Source organism: Zalophus californianus, chromosome 7 (assembly GCF_009762305.2).
Source record: "Zalophus californianus isolate mZalCal1 chromosome 7, mZalCal1.pri.v2, whole genome shotgun sequence".
Taxonomy (NCBI): Eukaryota; Metazoa; Chordata; class Mammalia; order Carnivora; family Otariidae; genus Zalophus; species Zalophus californianus.
Genome location: NC_045601.1, coordinates 67316009 through 67334163, shown reverse-complemented (window position 1 = coordinate 67334163; position 18155 = coordinate 67316009). Strand labels below are relative to the sequence as shown.

At 36.4% G+C, this 18155-nt stretch overlaps 1 long non-coding RNA gene across 1 annotated transcript in view; it reads left to right on the top strand.

Moving 5' to 3' along the window:
- Window positions 1–1431: 1431 nt before the first annotated feature.
- The window catches only part of LOC113927668, a 108986-nt gene continuing 92262 nt past the window's right edge, over window positions 1432–18155 (top strand). Inside the window, exon 1 of the long non-coding RNA XR_003521701.1 lies at window positions 1432–1537. This is a non-coding gene — a long non-coding RNA (uncharacterized LOC113927668). The remainder of the gene's footprint in view (window positions 1538–18155) is intronic.

Below are 18155 nucleotides of genomic sequence, written 5' to 3'. Positions count from 1 at the left end.
CCCTTAAGGGAAGATTTCATAGAAAAAAAAAAAAGTACAGACCTCTTGAAACTTGAGAATGACCACACACAATGAAAGGGGAAATAGAGGGTTCAGAGAGGTAAGATTAGAAATCCACATATCATAGTGCCAAAGAATCTTGGGAAAGTCCAGAGAGAAGTTGGGAGTGGGGGACATGTCACATAATATTAAGTCATCAGGGAGAAGAAACACTATGGAAGGCACTGTGTGATATGCCTGATGTAATATTTTGAAATCCTTCTTAGCGATGATACTAAAAATACTACATTTTAAATACAAAATGAATTTTAAGAGTATCAGTGCAAAGTTTACAGCTTTGGCTAATATGAAAATTGAATACACAGAAAAGGAGGACTGGCTGTGTCTATTTGGAAGCCTGCAAGCTAAATTATTTATACATAATTAAAATGAAAAATCAACTGAAGAAGTCACCATTCACACATCCCTAATAACTGGTTATATGGGAATATAGGAAAATATATTATAATATAAATGGTTTCCAACCAAGTAGCAATTGACTACAATCTTTTTTAATGCATAATTACTGATAACAGAGGCAGTTTCTGTAAATTTTACTGAAACACACTGAGTTGGGAAGAATTATGAAATGTGTAAACAGAATAAGTAGAATATATACTTGAAAGAATTGGTGACACAATTTTTTCAAAAGAATGAATCTTCTCACACCTTTTGGAAAAGGGACCCTTTTAAGCATTGAAACTTAGGCAATTATTTTGTTAGGGCCAAATTGTTTTTTTTATTTTCTCTCTGTCACCATAGCATATGTAATGAGAGAGTAGGAAGGAGTTTAAAATAAGTTCTCCTTCCCACCCATCCCAGGGGCTGGGTGAAGACTCTTTCTTAGAGTCATCATCTTCACACCCCCCCCCCCCCCCACCCCCCCCCCCCCCCCCCCCCCCCCCCCCCCCCCCCCCCCCCCCCCCCCCCCCCCCCCCCCCCCCCCCCCGCAACTGGTAAGTGCATAGATTGCACTCAAAAACTAAATATGATGACTCCATGAAAAAGGATACATTCAATCCCTTTGGCAGGTATGAGAACTGGTGGACAATAAGCAAAAAGCATCACAATTTAAATAGCATACGTATGAATTAATATTACACTGTTAAGAATTTGTGCAAAATGGTTAATGTGAATTGTTTATGCAAAGTGAATATTGAAGACAACCTAAGCATCTAAGAAAAGACTACTCAAATAAATGACAGCATATCTATGTGATGCAGTAGTTCTCAGCTATTTAAACGAGTAAGCCGTTAAAAAAAAGTAAAAGTAGGATACCAGGACCGCCCTGCCAACCCCCACTGAACACCTGACATCTCGAGATCTCGCGAGATCAGGCATCCTCCAGGAAGAGCGGTTTCTCCCAAGACCCAGAAGATCTGGCTTTCTCGCCGCCAAGAGTGGTCTACGCCAGTGGCACCTGCGCCTCGCTGCTGATTCGGCTCTCCTCGAAGCAACCTCTGATGCGCAGCACATCCCTGCCCAACGTCTATTTCAGGTAAAATATACGAGCTGAAAAATTTTGTGGAGTCTGATGCCATTTCAGTAAATTATTTTTATGCATTTGAATAGAAAGTTGAAAAAAAGATGCATATCTGTTAATGATAGCTTCTTTAGCAGTTATTTAAGAAGGATGGTGGAGGTAATGTTTAGGCACGTTTCAGTCATTCAAAGTGTGTATTAACTTGATTATTTACATTTTTATATTCTTAGAATTTTTATTCCTTCTATTTATAATTCTTTTTTGAGATAAATTTATATAAATTATTAAAGACTGTTGGAAAGGGACCGTTCTCTCTCTACCCTCAAGTTCTTCCAGCTGGACTAAGAATTCAATTTACCTGAGACAGATTAACAGAGAAAAAACGAAGTTTTATTACGTACACACAAAGACTCAATAATGAAATTGAGACTCCAAAGAAATGACTAAGGCAGGCAGTTTCTATATATTTTAGAGATGATAGACTTATGAGGAATTTATAGGACAAGAAAAACATGTGTTTGGGAGCTTTAATTAGTAAATAATTCTAAGTGGAATTTGGGCTGAGTCAGTAGATTAGTAAAAAGGTAGCAAGGTTTATTCCTATAGCCTTCTCGACTTGAAAGTTCTTATATCTGGTGATAAGGATGTCTTTTTGTTTCTTAGGACAGGGAGAATATTTCTCATATGAGAGATTTGTTTCCTGCTTTCAGGGGGACAAAGGAGGGTCTGAGTTTCTTTGTACCAGTCATTTCCCAAGGTACTTCAATTCAAAATAATCAATATTCTAGTGTGATTACATTTAGGGGTGGCCTGCACTGGGCCCTACAGTACAGAAATCTTAAGCATTGAGTTATATGAGTTTTTGACAAATATATACACCCAGGTGAGCCATACCTTTATCAAGATAAGGAGCATTTCCTCACCTCTCCCTTACCCCTTCTCAAACAATTTTTACCCGGGTGTCTGAGGTAGCCACTGTTCTCTTTGCACTAAAATTTAGCTTTGCCTGTTCTAGAAATTTCTATAAAGAGAATCAGTACCAGTTTGTGTTGGAAAGGAATCTATTCAAAGTCCCACCCGGAGCCAAGCTTATAGACAAAACTCACAGGTGTCTGCACTTGGCCCTAACTCTGTTTCTCTAAGTCACAGGGCCCTACTTTCTCAGAAAAGAGACCCCAATTACAAAGCATATTCTTCTCTAGCCTGACTACAATCCACAACCCAGATGAGCCCTGGACAGAACCCCTTGAGAAACCTGCCACCGCTTGCACTACCTGGCCAAGAATCAACCCCCTCCAGCACCTTCCGTGGACATAGCTGCAACCTCCCTCATATCCTTTAGACAACAACGAAACCAAAACAAACAAACAAAAACCCTTACAAGACCCAGCCCAACAGAAGCTGATGGCTGACATCTCTCTTGATGTGGAGAGTGAATAAACTCTGTCCTGCTTGTTGTTTCATTCACGGGCCACCCTAACAGCGTTCAGTTTCTTGAGCTCAGCATAGTGTCTATGAGATTCCTCCATCTTGTTGCATATATCGGCAGTTAATTCCTTTTTATTGCTAAGTGGTGTAGTATCATGTGAATACAGGTTTCCCCCATTATCCAAAAGTAAACTGTTTCTATGAAACCTTTCATAAGCTGAAATTGGTGTAAGGCGAAGAAGCAATAACCGTTAATTCATATGGAAAAATTTTTCAGCATTCCCAGACCCCAAAGATAACCTCTCTTAGGCTCTTCTGATTCCTTAGGACACATCTTGCTAATGCACAAAACCAAGCTAAAGCACTAATGCTCACACATTTTAGAGTTATGGAGGCTTGATAACTGAGAAGCTGAGGGTAGATTCGGAATGAAGAATTTGGCCTTGCCACTCTCACTGCTGGGAGTGCATACTGCCTCTACAATGGCTCTTTGAAAAACAAATGTTGAACGCTATTTTTGCTTTTCGTTGTTTTTTCATAAAAGCAGAAATCCTCTTTCGGTTCCATCCAGTTAGCAAAAGCAGATACTAATGTAGGTCTTTCGTTAAAGTGGCATAAGGCAAACTTTCAAAAAACATGGGATACCTGTATACCTGGATTTATATACCCTGCTGATAGGCATTCAGGTTGTTTCCAGGTTTGACTACTGAATAAAGCTGCTTTTGATAGTCTTAACGTAAGTCATTTTTGGGCAAATGTTTTTATTTCTCCTAGGCAAATACTTCAGGCACATTTCTCTTTAGGAATTTTTTTTTCCCCTTAGAACTCCTGGGTCATAGAGGAGCTGTATGTTTAATATTAGAAATAATTGATACACAGCTCTCCAGAGTGGTTTTAAGATTTTATACTTCAGACTTCAATGTCCTAGAGGGTTGCAGTTGTTCATATATTTATGAATATCTGGTATGAACAATTTTTTCACATTAGCCATCCCAGTGGTCTTAATTTGCATTTTCTTTATGATTAGTAGATGCTTTGTACTTTTTCATGTGCTTATAGGCCACCCTGAAGTCTTCCTTGTGAAGTGTGTGTTTGTTTTAACAGTTTCAGGAATTATTTTTGTTTTGGATACAAGTCTTTTGTTACATATATGTTTGCAAATATCTTCTCACAATATGTGACTTACCAATTTATACTTCTTAGCAGTGTCTTTTAATTAAAAAAAAAGTTTGCTTTTCATGAAATCTACTTTCACTTTTTTTCTTTTAAATTTACTATTTCTTGTGAACTAAGAAATATTTGTCTTTTACCATGCCACAAAGTTCTTTCCACTGTTTTCTTCTGGAAACTTTAAGCTTTTCTTTTAGGGCCTGATTCATGTAAGTTAATTTTTCTTTGTGGTGTGAGGTAAATATCAAAGTTCTTTTTTAAAAATATTGATATCCGGGCACCTGGGTGGCTCAGTTGGTTAAGCGACTGCCTTCGGCTCGGGTCATGATCCTGGAGTCCCTGGATCGAGTCCCACGTCGGGCTCCCTGCTCAGCAGGGAGTCTGCTTCTCCCTCGGACCCTCCCCCCTCTCATGTGCTTTCTTTCTCTCATTCTCTCTCTCTCTCAAATAAATAAAATCTTAAAAAAAATAAAAAATATATTGATATCCAGAATAATCTGTTGAAAATATTCTCCATTTCCTTTTTTTTTTAAGATTTTATTTATTTATTTGACAGAGAGAGAGACAGTGAGAGAGGAAACACAAGCAGGGGGAGTGGGAGAGGGAGAAGCAGGCTTCCCACAGAGCAGGGAGCCCGATACGGGGCTCGATCCCAGGACCCCCGGATCATGACCTGAGCTGAAGGCAGACCCTTAACAACTGAGTCACACAGGTGCCCTCCATTTCCTATTGAGTAGGGGAATTGACACTCTGTTTCTTGATATATTTGTTTATCCTTATGTCAGTCTCATACTGTCTTTGGCTTTATAGAAAACCTTAAATTCTGGTACTATTTATCTTCCAATTTATTATTTATTTTTCAAAATTATTTTGTCTATTAGAGGATTTTTGCAATTCCATTTATATTTTAGGAATAGCTTGTAAATTTCTATTTTTAAAATATATGGGATTACATTGAATCTACAACTTTATTTGGATAGTTGTCAATTTAAGAGTATTGGGTCTTCTACCTTATGAACTTGGGTATCTTTCAATTTATGTAATCTTTATCAATTTATCTTAGCAAAGTGTCATTGTTTTCAGTGCAGAGATATTAAATAGGCTTGGATAGAATTATTCTTAAATGTTTTAAGGTTTTTGCCTCTATTATAAATATAAAAGTTTTTTTTAACCTGAATTTTACTTTCCATTTGTTTCCTAATATATGGAAATATAATTGGCTTTTGTTTATTGACTTTATATTCCTTATTCAAATACCCAGTGCTGTATTCCAAGCACATGGCCAGCATTCTATACCTCTTGGATTTGTGTTGTTCATAGCACTAGGGATTTCACATTTATATTATATAACTTATGATGCATTTTCTCTTGTGGTTCTGATTAAAAAGTTAATTGAGATGCTGTTTTAATAATTGTGATTAATTACATTGCAGTTCTTCTAGGTTAGGCAATATGTATATACTTATATACACATATGTGTATATGGGTACATATATGCATTTATATGTGTATATCACCTATATAAATATGTACATGTATTCATATATACATATTCATGTATATACTCATGTAATGTTATATATACAGTCTAGTATATATGTGTATATATTCTTCTACATATGGATACATACACATAAATAATAACCACCAGTTAATTGATGACTTTGCTTATGGCTTATTGGGTTTCTCTAGGAAAACTGCTTCTCTGTATTTCACTTATATGCAAATAAAAATAACTCTAATCTATACTGAGAAGGTTACTGAGGTTAACAAAGATAATTAAATTTGTTAGGGAGAATTTGATTTAAGTTTTTATCTTTATATCATACCAGTTGATATCTAAATAAAATTTCTTGCCATTTCCTCAGTGTGGCATGTTTTTACTCTTTGTTTTTTTCTAAAATAGGGCAGTGGAAAGTGTTTTTTGAGAGCCATGTGCCTGACCTTTAGTAAGACTTATTTTTAAAGCCAGGAAGATTAGAATTGCGTATTGTTTGGGCCTGAAATACAGCTTTAGTATTTTATATTGTTATTTTATGTAAATACCTTTGATGGTAGGGAGTCTTAGAAGATTTTGATATGATTAGCTCCCAGGTTGTTTTCATAGTGAAACAGAAATGTAAAGTCAAGGGCTAAAATCCTGGGCATAACATTTTTCTGCTTTTGTTTTCATTTTTTTATTTTATTAAGAGGATTTTTGCTTTCCCAAATACTCTTGATACCTAAGTCTGTCAATTCACTTTCATAAGATTCTGAGACCACGTAATTATAAATGGGAAATGTTCTTATCTGAACAGCTTCCTGATCATCAGCTTGTTTACATATGGGTAGCCATTCTGAATAATGTAATGAACACAATATTTCCTACTCCACTCCTTTCCTTCAAGCTGTGATGATCCCCAAAGAAAGTAAAAATGTGCCGATGTAATTACAGGTTCAGGGTAATATCTATAGGAGTTTAATGCAGTTTCTTATGCTTCTAAGGGTATAAGCCTCTCAGTTAATCACAGTTTGAATTATTCAACTGGTTATTTTAATTTCTCCCTATGCATTGAAGGTTTTTTCCCTCCTTTGTTAGCTTTGGAAATAGAAAATATGCTCCGTGGACATCTTACCTCTTAACTCTAAAGGTTTATCCCATTCTTATGCTGGTATAAAATTTTGGTCTGTTTTTTGAAAAATGAGTTAGCTCTTTTTAATAAATGGCTCAGGAATCAGTACTAAAACAGAGACCTAGATCTTTGTGAACTTTGTAAGTCATGACTCAGTTTTTAAAAATTAATGCCAGGATTACTATTAAACACTTTGAAACCAAAGTAATGTCTCCATGTCATTCCTTACACATCGAACCTAGCATGATAATGAGAAGTAGTAAATGCAGACTGGAAAGTGACAATGTAATATCACATTAAGTCTGCCCTTTAATATGATTGGCCTTTCCGGGTCTTTTCTGTTTTGGTTTATGTACGTTTGCTCTGTATCTCATCTGGAATGTTTGTAACTAGGTATGATTTTGCTTACTGTTTATATAGAGGAAAAATCTACTTTCCCTGGCAGTTGTTAGCTCCTTCCCTTCATACCACCATGTTGTTTTTTGCTTTGAACAGTCAACTATTTTTTAAAGATTAAAATGAGAAAATAAGCCTTTTTCATTCATGAAAATACTAGCCATTTATATGGCTATTCGTTTTTGTGAGGAGATTTATCTTTCCATTCTGGTTTCATCTTATTTCTGCCTGAAGAACTAATTTAAATATGTTTAGGAATACAGGTCTGGTGGCAATAAATTCTCTCAGCTACTGATTTTCAGAGTTTTTATTTTGCCTTTAATCTTAAAAAGGTACATGTGCTGGGTACAGTAGTTTATGGTGGCAAGTTTTTTTGTTCGGGTTTGGTTTTTACAGTAATTTAACACATTGCTATAGTTGTTTTTTTTTTTTCCCTCTAATCTCACAAAGTCGGCTGTAGTTTTCATTTTTGTTTCTCTGTACATAACTTGTCTTTTTTTCCTCTGGCTGTGTTAATGATGTTTCTTCTGTACCATTTGGTTCTGTCAATTTGATTAGAGTGCACCTTACTTTCTTTTATTTGGGGTGTTTACTTGAGCTGCTTTGTTTTGTGGATTTGTAGCTTTTGTAACATTTACAAATGTTTTGACTATTTCTCCAAATGTTGTTTTCTGTTTCTTTTCTTCCTGGACTCCAAAATATTAGATTTTTTTTTTATATCGTTTCACTATTGTTCTGTTTACTTATTTCAGTCTTTTATTTACTCTGTGGGTTTTATTTTAGATGGTTTATATTAATATATTTTCAACTTCACTGATCTTTTCTTCTCTGGTTAGTCTAATTTGTTGTTATGCCATCTACTATCTTTTTCATTTCACATATTTTTTTTCCATAGAATCTCATTTTGGTCCTATATCATTTTCATATTTTTCTCCTTTTTCTTGAGTAGATGCAGAGTTTTTATAATAGTTATTTTAAGGTCATTTCTGTCATGTGGGGTCTGTTTCTGTTTATTGTGTTTTATTCTGCTTTTATTCTGTTTTTCCCTCTTGATAACTTTTTATTGGATTGTAGGCATGTGTTTTCTGGATTTTGTTGGATTCTTTTTACCTAGGGTTGAATTTGTCTGCATACAGTTGAATTACTTAGACTCAGTTTGATCCTTTTGAGGCTCTTTTTTTTTTTTTAAGATTTCATTTATTTATTTGACAGACACAGCAAGAAAGAGAGAGAGAGAGAGAGAGAGAACACAAGCAGGGGAGTGGGAGAGGGAGAAGCAGGCTTCCCGTGGAGAGGGAGCCCGATGCAGGGCTTGATCCCAGGACCCTGGAATCATGACCTGAGCCGACGGCAGATGCTTAATGACTGAGCCACCCTTTCGAGGCTCTTGTTAAACTTTTTAAAAGAGGGACTAGAGTTTTTAGTCTAGGACTAATTTAATCTCACTTCTAAGGTATATCTTTCCAGGCACTCTTCCCAATGCTCTGTATGCTACAGGGTCTTTTATCTCGGGATAGTGAGAGCTTAAACTATTGCTAGTGCACTTGAACTACTATGTGTTTTGTGTTGGGACTGCTGCTTTCCAAAGTTCTTTGTCTAGCCTCACCTAGTTCCTTTCATACAAGCACTGATGATTATTTAGCCAAAGATCGGAAGGAACCCTACTTCAGATCTGCAGAACTCTCTCCATTTCTGTAGCGCTCCCCTCTCTGATACTCTGCCTCCCAAACTTTAGTTGCTTTGGCTTTCCTGACTTTCAATTTCCTCAACTCAGCAAAACTGCCAGTGTCTGTTGGGATTATCCTCTCTTCACTGTGGCCAGACAGTTGTTTCAACACAATAAACTGGGGAAGTAGTGGGCTTACCTCCTTTGTTTCCCTTCCTATTGTCTAATGTTTGAAAACATTGTTTCATATATATTGTCTATCCACTCCATCATTTCTGAAGCATTCTCCAACAACATTTTAAAGTATGTAACCAGAGTCCAAACAGAGCTCTTATTTAAATTACATCTATGCTATTTTCATTAACTTCCATAAGCCTGGAAATTTGCTGGGCTGCTTTGTAACTTTTTACCTGAAGGTTTCCAGAGGTTTTAGTAAGTCCTATGTAGTTTTACTTACAGACAAAACTTATCTTACTTTGAGATTGTACTGCCTCAAACTGGCAAACTCTTTATTCATTCTGATGTTTAGCACTTAACTGGGCTTTTCTGAGGGGTACTGAAGTACAACAATTTTAAAGCAATGGAGCAAAAGATGCCAAGTGTATTTAAACATTTTTGTCTCTTTAAATTTTCCTCTGAAAACTCAGTCAAGAGCCTGAGCATGGGGACTCTGCAATCTATATGCTGTTCTATTGGCTTCCCTGATTTCTGCAGGTTTTGCTATAATGACTTCGTGCTAGATGCCCACAACCAAGCCCACCATGAGCTTAATGCATTGCCTTCATATTAGGAAAGGAGCTGTCTCTGTGAAGGTGTCCAGGAGTGCAGACAATGCCTTAGTGCCAAGAAAAAATGTGCCCTTCCTCCCAACTAATGCTGCCTCTGCTCCAGAGAATATAGCTAAGTGAGTGTGACCAGGTGCCTCTGCCAAATCCTTTATGTAATTGTATGTAGAAGCCTCGCTCTCAACTTTCAGCTTTGTTGATTCAGAAAATTTGTTGAGGGAGATTTCTTAAGGTGACCTCTTTAAAAACATTCTAACATTTTTTAATTTTTTAATTTTTATTTTTTTAAAGATTCTATTTATTTGAGAGAGAGAAAATGAGAGACAGAGAGCACGAGAGGGAAGAGGGTCAGAGGGAGAAGCAGACTCCCTGCTGAGCAGGGAGCCCGATGTGGGACTTGATCCTGGGACTCCAGGATCATGACCTGAGCCGAAGGCAGTCGCTTAACCAACTGAGCCACCCAGGCGCCCCATTCTAACATTTTTTTTTTTAAAAATTATAAAACACTAAAAAATAAATTTTAAAACATCATAAACCTATATTTTAGTACTCCGTGGTTTACCAATGCTGAGTGCCAGTTGTTTGGTTCCTTGGAGGAGATGGGTTCGGAATTGTCTATCTACAGCCTACAGAAAACTGTTTCTGGGCCTGGGTCTGCAGTAATCATTTTTGAAACTTTTGGTGTCTCAGGAAACAATGTGTAAACTGTTGGCCCCTGAGTGCTTCAAAAACAATGAGTAGCACCAAAGTATACATAATACTTCATGGTTGAAAAACAAAATTGTGATGGAAATAACATACAGTGGTTGAGGACAAGGGCCTTTCTAAACATTATAATTAGTAGCTCGGCTCTACTGCAGCTTATATGATGCTTCACATCTCCAAGTCTTATTTACGGCACCTTCGGAATAGTATTGTTAGAGGGATTACATAAAGTAATTGGTTCATGTTGTACTTCTTACGGTACCACTCAGTTCAGTGAGTGGAAGCCTTGTGAATAGAAATCATTATGGTTGTCATTGTCATTATCATGATCATTGTAAAATGCTAAATAGGTTAATTTAACACTATTTATTAAATGCTTACCAAGTTTACTACTGCACTAATACAATAGATTAAGCTCTTTGAGTTAGGATCCAAATAATAAAATATGCAGTTTAAGATCTACAAATATATAAAAATGCACATACAGTTCAGCAAAACTATTTTTTTTGAAATGGTAAAACAAGGTCATAGTAAGTTAAGCAATTCTTATTAAAGATAACTTGTTTGAAAATTTCAGTAAGTGGGCGCCTGGGTGGCTCAGTGGTTAAGCGTCTGCCTTTGGCTCAGGTCATGATCCCAGGGTCCTGGGATCGAGCCCCGCATCAGGCTCCCTGCTCAGCGGGAAGCCTGCTTCTCCCTCTCCCACTCCCCCTGCTTGTGTTCCCTCTCTCGCTGTGTCTCTCTCTGTCAAATAAATAAATAAAATCTTTAAAAAAAAAAAAGAAAATTTCAGTAAGGGTCGTCATCTGTCAGTGGTAATTCTTCAGCTGAAATTCAGTTTGAGGATTTTGTCTCTGGATATCATCTCCCTAAATAAAGATATTTTATTTAAACGTCCATAATGACAGGTTTTGAAACTCTATAAAGAGAGGAACGTGCCCTGTCACTCCTTCTTCCTGAATGCTACATGGGGAGTAGAACACCCATGAAGGTGGCAAATCTGTTGAGAAGAGCAGTGAGGCTGTGTGACTTGAATTTCTCTTCCTGCATCCAGAAAAACAAGTGATCATATTAAGACTAATTTTGGCATCAGCTTTTTCTGTTAAGTGTTTGGTAGTTCACAATTACTTCATCCCTAAGTATGGAGGAATACATTCTTTTTTTTTTTTTTTAAGATTTTATTTATTTATTTGACAGAGAGAGACAGCAAGAGAGGGAACACAAGCAGGGTGAGTGGGAGAGGGAGAAGCAGGCTCCTGGCTGAGCAGGGAGCCCGATGTGGGGCTCGATCCCAGGACCCTGGGATCATGACCTGAGCCGAAGGCAGATGCTTAACGACTGAGCCACCCAAGCGCCCCTGGAGGAATACATTCTTTTGCTCAAACTGTCTTCCCCAATTCTCCTGAGGCTCCTATTCTGCTAATAGTTATCACCTATTACTTCAGTTCACACTTCTCTTGCTTTTCTCTCTCCATGGTACATTAGCCTGTGGAAGAGTGAAACTTCAGATGAGTTCAACTTTATTCATTTGTGACAAAACTACTAACATTGCACTAGTCATTATAAAAATCTAAGTAGATATCAGGATTAATTATACTCTTACTTCTGCCTTCTAATTGATTACAGCCTTGTATGGTATCGAAAATATAATTTATTGTTTGTGTATCTGAAAATCTTCCAACACCATCCTTATTTTCTGTCCTGCAAAGTGACTGGTGAATCTTCTATAGACTCATTTTCTAAATGGGTATAACTCTCTAGGACCTATGTGAGGGGATGTCCTTTTTGGGTTAGAAAAAGAGGTCCCTAAATATCCATGTACTTCCTTTAGTCACTTTCTTCCTTTTCTTTGTCGCTCAGAGCCCAGGACACGCTTGCTTGCCTCTTTTCTGTTACTTCCCAGTACTCTCCTTGTGGGCTCCCTATTCTATCCTTACTCCTTAAGGTGCATTATTATTGCCCAAAGCTGCTGATCATAAGAAAAGATAAGAGGATCTTCTTAGATGACCACCCTCCAAAACTATCTGCAGTAAGAACACTAGTGCAAAATGCAAAATTGTCTTTATAGTATTATCTTAATTTGTATTATATATAAGGATTTGCAAATATGCATACATGCATATGGAAAAACCATTGGGGAAATATGTAAAAAAGTAACAGCAACTGTCTCTGAGTGATATAAATTTTATTTCCCTTATATTTTTTGGTATTTTCTATATGTTTTCCACTGAGAGATGCACAACTTTTATAATTTAAAGAGTTCATAATATTGTTAGAATTTAGAATCAATAACTGGTGATATGGAAAAATCAAAGTATTAATACTAGGAATACTAAGTCAAATAAAGAACCACCTACACTTTATTCTAAACTGTGTGTGTGTGTGTGTGTGTGTGTGTGTGTGTGTGTTAATGTATAGCGTAAGACCATTTTTGAAAGGTGGAGGAGGCTTCAAATCATTGGAGCAAATGCTCTAAATATTTTCCAAACTTTCATTGTCCCTTGTTAAAGGTCTAGTGTTGTTAAATTTCTAAAAACAACTATGATGCCCTTGGGGGAAAAAGAGTTTTGAAAGGAATTATATATCTATGTAATTTCAGTCTTCTGAATCGTACCATATTATTCTGAGGTTGACTAGCATTCACAGAGTTAAACACACGCACACAAACATACTAAAAACTGCTCCATCAATATGCAAGAAATCAAGGATACCGTGTTGTTATTAGGAGGGAAAAAAATGACACAAAGAAAATTCCCCATGTAAAATCACATATATTATAAATTCTCCACAAATAATGAAGGTTACTTTTCACAAACTGAAGCTATAGTCATAGCAGCCTCAAGACTCAAGTTAAATATAAGCACAAAAACAGTATACTTGTTGTAAATAGAGCAATCAAGCAAGTAGCAGGGCAAATTATGCATAAGAACTACTTCAATCAAGTGAGGCAGAAGGTGAAAAATCACCAACCCTGATCATCTTTAGACCTAGGAGACAGCAAGTTAAAAGAAGATAGAAACAAACGTGGCAGGATCATTTTGAAAAATCAATTATTAATGAATGAAGCAAATAACCTTATGTAAACATTTATCAAATGGGTAGCTTTCCTAGGGGTTAGGTCATCATCTTTAGTCTTAGTATTACCAGTCTATACTCCCTGCTCAGGCAGGAGGGTAGCCAAGTGAATTCTTTACATAAATACCAATGTGGTGGTGGTAGAATTGCCTTATTTAACTAGTAAATATATGTAATCTGGAATCCCTAGGTGGAGGGGAAGAGAGAGGGAGTAAAGAGGGTTTGGAGAAATGCAACAGAGGATGGTTATAGACATGGCTGCTTTGATAAAGAACCAAATCCTTTGCTGTAGTATTCCTGTAAATGGAAGTTGCCCTCTGCAACAGCAGATCTTCTAACCACCGCTCTTGCTGCCTTTCCAAGGCTCAGCTGTACAGTTTCTCATGTCCCTCAAATTCACTTTTACCTGTCACTGAGAACCAGGGAAAGAATTCAGGGACATGGGGCACCTGGGTGGCTCAGTCCTTAAGCGTCTGCCTTCAGCCCAGGTCATGAATCTAGGGTCCTGGGATTGAGCCCTGCGTCGGGCTCCCTGCTCCGCGGGGAGTCCGCTTCTCCCTCTCCCATTCCCCCTGCTTGTGTTCCTTCTCTCGCTTTGTCTCTCTTTGTCAAATAAATAAATAAAATCTTAAAAAAAAATTCAGGGACAGAAGTTTTAGGTGGTAAAGAAAGGAAATCTATGTTCAGGAACATTCACAGCTAGTAAGTCCTGCCTCCAGCATATATCATTAAAGATCCCAGGGTGGCACCATCATGCTGATACTGAGCTCTTCACTTGGGCATGAGAGGCAGAGGTTGCGGGATAAGAGTGTGGGGAGCAGAAGACATCTGAGTCCCATCATTTATGTAATTGGGATTTTTTGTCACAAGGATCACATATTTTTTTTCTATACCCTCTGTAAATACTCAAATATATTTTAATTCTAGGTTTTACCCATCCCCTTTTCTTCCAAAACATAACCTTCAATAAATAGTCGTCTGCTAACTATATGTTTGAGAATCTCCCTTCAGTGAGTAATTGTTCCTATATGGCCTTCAAATCTCACCTCTCTTTACTAATTTGGTGAGAACAACATAATTTTCTCCTGTAACATGCAAAATTAAAGTAGTCATATTTCTAATTAGCCATTGAAGATGAAAAAAGTACCAAATTAGGGAGAAAATGAGAGTTTATGGAGCCTAATCAAGCATTTTTTAAATTAGGGAATTCAAATCTATATAAAATACAGTAAGAAAACATAGGCAAAACAATATAATAGCAAGAATCACTCAACCAATACTTACTTATTGTGTTCCAGGAATGCTCTGGATGCTGGGAGAAAATGTTTTATATGTTTTGTAAAATACAGTCATTGCCCTAACAGGCCTTGCAGTCAAGTGGGAAGACAGACTTGTAAAATCCCATTATGGTGAGAGCTAGTAAAGCAGTGGGAAAGAGATGAGAAACTAAATTCCAGTAAGGGGGTCGGGGAAGTCTTAAAAGAGGAGCTGACAACAGAACAGGGAAGGATTCCAGGCAAGGGGAATAATGTTAAAAGTATTTGTAGTGAAATTGAAACCACGATTTGGTTCTTAAATATCATCGTCTCTATCTTGATTTTTTTTTCTAACTAAATGCTAAGATTATTACTTATGTTCTGGCATAAAGTGATATTTAGATGGCTTCCAAAAATCACAATAGAGTCCCTATTAGAGTGTCATTGAAATTTATTACCTGGAAATGAAGGTTACGGAAGAGAGCAGAGAATTGGGGACATCATGGTGAAGAAGTATAATTTATACAGTATTTTCCAGGCAAATTCATCTGTGATTAAGATTCAACTGCCCAGTAGCTTCAGCTTTTTGGCCTCAGGACTTTTCACTTTCTGTCGTTCCTAGCCCAGCTGAGACCCAGATGCTTCAAAGTTTAATTTGGTTTTCTAGGTAAGTTTCTCATCTTCGTCTGAGCCAAGTGTACATCCACATGTTTTTTGGTTGACTCTTACTAGATAGGGACAAAGTGAAGAAAAAGTTTATATTCCCATACCTTTTTCTTCCTCAAGATGACAACACCTAGCCCCCTCCAATGATCTGTGCCCCTTAGGTTTGAGGCATGTGTCTCTTCTCCATAGGGTTTTTCTATAAGCTTTCTTTTTGATAATGGAATGGAAGATCCAGTGCCCACCTGACTGCCTCTTATGCACACACAACAGGCAAGGCCAGATGATCTGGATGTAGGAAATCTTTCAGTGCTCCACTAACTTATACCATTTGTCTGAGCCACCCATATAACACTCCTGAGCTCTAGATATTCTTTCCTGGGTCCTGAGAACTCTGCTCTCTAGCTCTCTTCTTTGAGAGGATAGGTGAAAAGGAGAAAAAAAAAGGGGGGGGGGACACATTTCAAGTGGTAAAGGGGGGGTGATACTGGATGCCTCTTGATCACAAAGTTACTAATCCTATAATATTTGGATATAATACAAACAGGTAAAGTATCGACTGTGTTTTTGATGTTCATGCTTGTTTGTATTTGCCGAGCATAAAATATACAGAACATAAGAATAACAAGCAAATTTTAAAAAGCCCATGTATCATAATGTATTTTTTGATTCATAAAATAATGTCTTGGTACCTCCTGATATGAAACCATGCTATGTTAAAAGCCATAGGAATTATATCAACACTGTTTCTTTTCCACTTTAATGATAAAATTGGAGAAAGCTAGGATGATGACTTTATCAGAAATGGTGAACTAAATATAATTAAATGATTGAACCAACAATACATTTAAAACACTGTAAACAGTTTATAATAATTTCCATTAGTAGTTCATTCAAGGTGTGTTCATGAATATGTTGTTTCTTATAGTTGACTAAACCCTAAAGGCCAAATAAATACAAAGCATAGGAAAATAGGAAATCTTCCAGTGTTTCAGTTTGATAAATTTTTAATTTGGTCTTCACTAAAATTTGGCAAGTTTGTATTTTAAAGGCATACTACTTTATCAGAGCTTTATTTTATAAAAAGCAAAGGACAGATTCAATAGAAGTCCATCGAGATTACCAAAAACAAAAACAAAAAAACTGTCTCTAAGTATAAAAAGACAAAAGATACATTTTCGATGAATAGATTTAAGATTTTATTTTCATTTTTTACTGACAGCATGATTGGTGGCAGAAACTTGACTAATAAAATCCGAAATCCTAAGTTAGCTACTCAATTTTTTAAAAAAAGATACACAGTATTCCCCTGCACAAATGTGCCAAAGTGTTTAACCAATACTTTACCCATGTTAGTCAGCTTTTTTAGTTTTAGCTATTCCAAACATATCTAGCATGAACCCTTTTATGCATACATATTTGCTTGCATATATAAAAATTTTTAGGATGGTTTGTTAGAAGTGCAATTACTATATCTAAAGATATTTAGTAAAATGTCTTTTTTTTCTAGATGTTAAAAAGTTTTATATTTTTACAAATTTTACCAAACTCAATAATGAACATTTCCACCCATTTTAATCTTACAACTGCTACTTTACTGCGGTGATATTAAGGAAAGCAATTGAGTGGAGATGGGAAAAATAAACAGGAAAAGGTAAGAAAATAAGAAAGTGAACAAGAAGATAAGAACAGGACAGAAGAAAATTGAGGCTGTTGGGGGGATTACGGAAAGAAGTGCATACCATACCGTGAACTGAGATGCCAAATCCATAACTCATGCCTCTATACTTTTTGTGAGTTTCAGACACACTATCTGCACATTTAGTGTATGCAATTTATGTGAATATTTCCTTGATGGTGAAATTGGAATATATAAAACAAAGTGAAAATCCCTGCTTTCCTCTCTCAGCTGCTTATTTCATCCTAACAAATGGCACCACCATCCTCAAACATCAGGACAGAAACCTGGGTTTTTCCCTTGACTTTTCCTTCGCCCACCCCCCTCACATGGCAATCCCTCACCCTACCTGTTGTTCCTCTACTTCAGTATTTGGAACATTTATTTCTTCGGTTTTCTTCATCCTGGCTATCACTATCTCGGATTAAGATAATTGCATTTTTCACTTGGATCTCAGCTACAGTTTCTTTGTTTTTTATATGCTTGTAGTTTCTTATTCTATGCTGGTTTGGCAGCTTTATACTTAATATTTATTTTTTCACAGTTAAACTTGATATCATGTATACTTAACAAATTCTAAAATTGCACATTAATCCCACCCTCTGAAAGATGCAAGGGCCTTAGAAAACTGAATCTTGTTGAATCCCTTCCTGACATATGTAATATAATGGTAAAGTATTTTAGATTTATCTTAACCTCATAAATTTGACATTATTATTTTGTATAGATAATGTTTTATTTAAACTGTGTAATTTATGTATTTATTATGTTTATTATTTATTTACTGTCTCCCCTCACTAGAATGTAAGCTCCAAAAATACAGTTTTCTCTCTCTCCTTTCCTTTCTTTTCTTTTTTCTTTTTTCTTTCCTTTTCTTTCCTTTCCTTTCCTTTTCTTTTCTTTTCTTTTCTTTTCTTTTCTCTTCTTTCTTTTCTCTTCTTTCTTTCTTTCTGTTCTAAGAACTGTGCATGGCACATAGTTGATATTCAATATATATTTGGGGGAAACAAATGCATTTATCTATATACTTACCTATTCTTTGTCTCATTTTTTCTGCATTCAGCTAACCTTTTTGGAGTAGTATTTTCCATAGTACATGCCTCATAAACTTGCCATAGTGGGGATTGGTTGATGGTAAATCCCCTGTGTTTATCTAAATATAAATAAACTTAGTTTTGTTCTATTTCTGGAAATTTTAA